Source organism: Cynara cardunculus (genome assembly GCF_001531365.2).
Source record: "Cynara cardunculus var. scolymus isolate 2C chromosome LG 12, CcrdV1, whole genome shotgun sequence".
NCBI classification, from domain to species: Eukaryota; Viridiplantae; Streptophyta; class Magnoliopsida; order Asterales; family Asteraceae; genus Cynara; species Cynara cardunculus.
In genome coordinates this window covers 18,497,541-18,502,910 of record NC_037539.1, presented here as the reverse complement: position 1 = coordinate 18,502,910, position 5,370 = coordinate 18,497,541, and positions in this window count along the sequence as shown.

Genomic DNA, 5,370 nt, shown 5'->3' with positions numbered 1-5,370 from the left:
CTCTGGCGCTTCTAACAGAGGCTCTGTGAGTTGAGCTGAGCAAATACTCATCTCTCTGTGGATTTTCTAAAACCGTTTAGGTAAAAAGGTGAAACACTTATGAGAAGACCCGGCACATATCACAGAGGCTCTGTTACCCTTGAGCCTCTAACAAAACTCTGTCAATAGTTCTTGTCTATTGATATGGTGCGTGTGGTTCTGTAGACAAGGGTTAGAACCAACACGCGCGTGTCAGAAAACGGAAGCGCACGTCATCAATCGCACGTCTTCCCAATACGGCGTGTCATACCTTTTTTGAACCGTTTCACCCAAATCCACTCATTACACGACCTTTCGTAACAAAGACGGTTCAATTTTAAAAATCCCCACCTATAAATACCCTCCTTCCCCCCAAATTAAAACCTTACGCTCTCAAAAACTCTCATATACACACAGACGAACCAGAAACCTGCAAATCTCTCAAAGCTTACCTGCAACCATGCCGTCTTCAAGCGCCTCAGCCCAATCAGTGAACGTATCCAGCGATAACGAGGTCACCCAAGCACAAGCTCTCACTTCACACGCCCTGTCTTTCATGCAAAACAAGTAGGAAAAGATCGTCCTCGTGAAGAAGCCGAATAACTACTTTTTCGTCCCCTCAAGCATAGGTTTTCCCGATTTCACCTTCACTCTAATGGAAATTCTAAGGAACCACCCTCTTTTCTATGCTTTATCTGCTACTCCACCCACACCAGAAACCTATCTAACCCAAATTTTGTTGAGTGCCTACATTACTACTCTTGACAATTCTGGCCTCATACATGGTCGGGCTCATCAAGAAGAAATGCTCAAGCTAACGGGGGGAAAAGTCGAAGGTACACGCCCAAAAGAAGGCCAAGGAAGATATGAACCAGCCAAATTTGATCCTACAAAGCTTCCTTGGTTTAGCATTTGGAGACCTTCTGGCAGCGAAACTGCATACTGTGGAGCCCAATGCAAAGCTCTATCCTTTCAAGGAGTTTCATCCTACCGAGCACGAGCATGGCTACAGAAGCCCAAGACCCTTATCCAAGGCCATGCTCAGGTATTTAAGTCACGAAGTTCGCAAAGCCTATAGACGTGGATACAGGCGACCAGAACCGGTCCCTGTAACCCCACCACGAATAGGTGTCCCCTTAGGTGAGGAAATCAAAAAGATGAGAGTGGAGGGACGTGTGGAGGAGCCAGTAGTGGCTGGTAAGCAAAGTGAGGTACCCCCAGAATCCCAAGTCCCCCACGCAAGAAGAAGAAGACACATAAGGGTGATGACTCTTTTGTGAAGAAGAAAGGGAAGAAGAGGCTCGTAGAAGAAGAGGGCCCAACGGTACCTCTGCCAAAACAAAAGAAGAAAATAAAGAAGGTTGAACCGACAGAGCCTGTGATCACAGAACCTTTGGTCACAGAGGCCATTGAAGAAGAAAGCCCGACAGAGGCTGCAGCTACACCCAAGCGCAGAAGATTACGCAAGATGGTTCTCGATGTTTCCCCAACAGAACAAATTCAGGATGTTCTTTTGAATATCCAGAAGGAGTTCAAGGCGCCAATTGATGAATCACARTTGGGGACAKAAGTCGTTCTAGACGACGAAGAAGAAGAGGCTGAAGAGTTAGGTGAGGGCGCAAAAGATGCCGAAGGCACACTACCAAGCCCACCTCCTAGTGCAATCCACATTTCTAGAGGCCCTGTTCTAGAGGGAACCTCTATTGAAGCAGGCACGTACATGCCAAACCCTAACCAGCCTATCCCCACAGAGGACATTCTTTCGTCCCCTGTGGAACGCATATCTGGGCAACCTCATACAACTCCCTCATCCTCTCAAAAGGATGAAGGTTTTACAAAAAGAGTCCCTTCGCCCATGGACTCGACAGAACCAAAAGAGGCATCCGTTGCCTCTCCTCACACGAGTAAACAACCAGAACCTGCTTCAGAGGCACAAGTGAGGACCACAGAGGCAGAGGGTCTAGAACGCCCTCTGTCTCAACTAGATCAAACTGTCAGGATAGGGTCTGAAACTACCGAACATGAGATCTACAGAACACCGGTAGGCTCTCCTCAAGGAGATGTGTAAGGATCCAGTGGAAGTCCCCGAGCAGGCTACGTAACACCAGCCGTTGAGGGCGCCTCAAGCTCCGAGGCCAAAGGACCACCATGTGTTGGTGATCCGATTACCTAGGATATCTATGTGACAAAGGGGGAGCTTCAAACCCTTGCCACAGAGATGTTCAAGAAGATGGACGAGTTGAAAAGCTTGTTCATCTCATGCTCTATGCCACAAGACCTCAATTCTCTCACAGAAGCTCTGAAGGAGTTATCCTCCACAACTGYCGATTTGAAGACTACATTAGTAACCCTTCAGAGCTCTGTCCTTMAGAAGGATGATCTAGCAGAAGCCTTTCAAGCAATGACGCTCAATCCATCCTCCATCAAGACGTTGAAGACTGAACTCATAGAGCTGGCCGCTCAATTCACAGCTGATTTCGTCTTTGTGGGCTATAGGGATTTCTCTTCATTCAGAAACGAAATCAAGCAGATGTTCTCCTCTGCGGTCACCTACGGCCTTGACACCAAGACCTCAAGAGCCAACATCAATCATCTGGCACTCGCAAAGAGCTAGATGCTATGGTGGAAGCCCTAGGGGATGTTGTGACCAAGAACATCGCTCAACTTCTTAAAGAGGCTCGAGCCTCCTACAAGGCGATCACAGAATCCACAAGACAACTCGTGAAAGAGGGTGACCTCCTCAGAAGTGAGATATACAGAAGCGTCTCAAAACTGAAATGGGCAACAGAGATAGACATCAATCACGCCTCCGAACTTGCACATGAAGCCATCAAAAAGATGAAGAAGGCAGCCATTAAAATCTTGCAGAGGTTGGAAAAGGTTCCCCTGACTACATGCAAGGCAGACGACATACAGAGCCATGACGATCATGAAGGTGATGATGATCGTCATGAGGGGGAGAAGAAGGAGGAAAAGAAGACTTCTACCAGAGTTCCTGCCAAGGGTGTAAAAATTGTGGAATCTACAGCCGACCTGTTCTCAAAAGGCAAGGGAAAGGCTCCAGAGCCTAGTGGCAAAGGAAAAGGCAAGGCTGTAGAGGAACCACAGAAGGGGTCGTCATCGATCACAGAGACTCCAGAAGATATCAACGTAGAAAAATATCGAGACGATCTTGTGCACCTAAAAGCTCTTCAAGAATCCCTGGCAGAGTCACAAGCTAAGAAGGGCAGAGGTCCTATTCCAATGCACCACAGAGAAGGAGAAGCCACGTCTTCCTTATTCCCACAAGTCCAAGAAACGTCCACGGGTATGTTTGACGCTCTACAAGGATCTGTCAAACCAATCCTTGCAGAGGGATCAACCCAGAGGCCAATATTGGAAGAAGAAGAGCTCAAGATGCCAGAGGCTTCCACAGCAGACAGGGTCTCTGAAATCTTTGAATCTATGAGCAAGATTCCTATGCAAAAAGTTCGCACAGAGCCCGTCACTACCCCGGAAGAAATTCTTATTTGGAAGTACTCTGCGGTAGACACAGAACCCCCATATGATCCAGAAATTACAAGGATCCCCTCTGCCTCAGGAAAATTTCATTTCACCAAATTAACAAGGCCTCGTGAGCAGATCTTCTCACGGCACATGATCACTTCATTGGTGACAATCTCACCAAGGACCTTGTTAAAGAAGACCGTGCTCTACACACAGTATGTTATAAGGAGAGAAGATGGAAACTTCTACACGTTCATGGATGCTGATCTTCACAACCTCTGCGTGTTTGATGTCATCTCTATGCACAAGATTCTCAACATCTACATGGAGAGGAGGTCCAGCTACCAAATATCGCTCAGAAGGCTGGTTGAGGTAATGYGTGAGCAAGTAAGGTATTACAGCCAGAAGGACTTCAAGTTGGCCATAAGATTAGTACAGAAAAATCTAAAGATCTCTCCTCCATACAGCAGGCCCAGTTGGATATCTAGGTACTCTCCAAACTCCATCATACACAATCTCGTTTTTGGGTTTGTGTATTTGGATAAGGATGAGATACTAAGATTCTTCGATCCAACAGAAACTCATAAGTATTCAACAGAGACGGTGGAGTGGATATTCAAATGTGTTTTGGCAGAGGTGGACAGAAGACATTATAGGGCATGTGAAGTGTCTCCACTCTTGAACACGATCAAAGTTCAAATCAACTTCAGAGAATGGATCTTCAATGTCTACAGAACGATCAAAGCTGACTTGCTATATGCGGTAGACGATTTTCCAAAATCTGCAGTCTGATACCCTTCTGTACCAGAATTCGGCCTAAGCTTCAAAAGTTTTGTCATTTACGTTTTGTAATTCTTTACATTGTAATTCTTTCAGATGATAATGTTTTATTACCTCTTGTAATTTCATTTCAATCAAGTCATGTYCTTGCACTTAAAGTTCAWTTTTTACTTTTTCATACTTAGGGGGAGATTGTTAGCTCTCATTTCATTAAATGTAAAAGTATGGAAAAAGTAATACTGCAAGTGTTGACGAAAGATGATCTGTCACAAAAGACCACAGAGGACCAACAGCAGAAGATGCTCAAGCGTAGAAGTCTCAAGTGACAGAACCTCTGTCGTGTCTCACAGAGGTTCTGGAAACTGGTCCTCTGCAAAGACAATGCTACAAGACAAAAATGACAGAACCTCTGTCGTGTCTCACAGAGGTTTTGGAAGATATCCTCTACGTCAATGTGCTTTCAAGTTATATCCAGCAGAGCCTCTGTGATGTCTCATAAAGAGTCTGCAGTCTGTCTTCTGTGTAGATCTTCTTTAGCTGTTTTACTTAGGTTTATTAGCTGCTCGTGATTATCACGTGTTCTTGTCTGTAAACTGTTTTGATCGAACGACTTAGATTAATTTACTTTAGGTCATGTCAGAAAACGGTTACTTGCTTGTATAAATRGCAGCGTAGACCCTTGTATTTCAGTGTGCTTCAGTATTGTAATTGTTAACATTTTCATTCTATTGAATATCATTTGAAGCTCTCTCATGTGTTCATCAATCTTCATCACTGTGTTCTTATTGATTTCTACTTTGGTTGATTCTTATCTTTTCTGCTGCATCATCATTGTCAAACAGATCATCCAAGTAAGTAATTAATACCAAGAAACTGAGTTAATCGATCCTACACTTACCATTCATAATTCGATCAACACTTAACCGATTTAAGACAATCCGGACAATACATCGATTAACCTTTGTCCGATTTAAAACAATCCGATCAAACCTTGTCCGGTTTAATACCCGGATAAAACACTTAGAACAAAAGACTGATTTCTTTCCAAAATAAACAAGATTCATACAAAACCAATAATAATTTTAT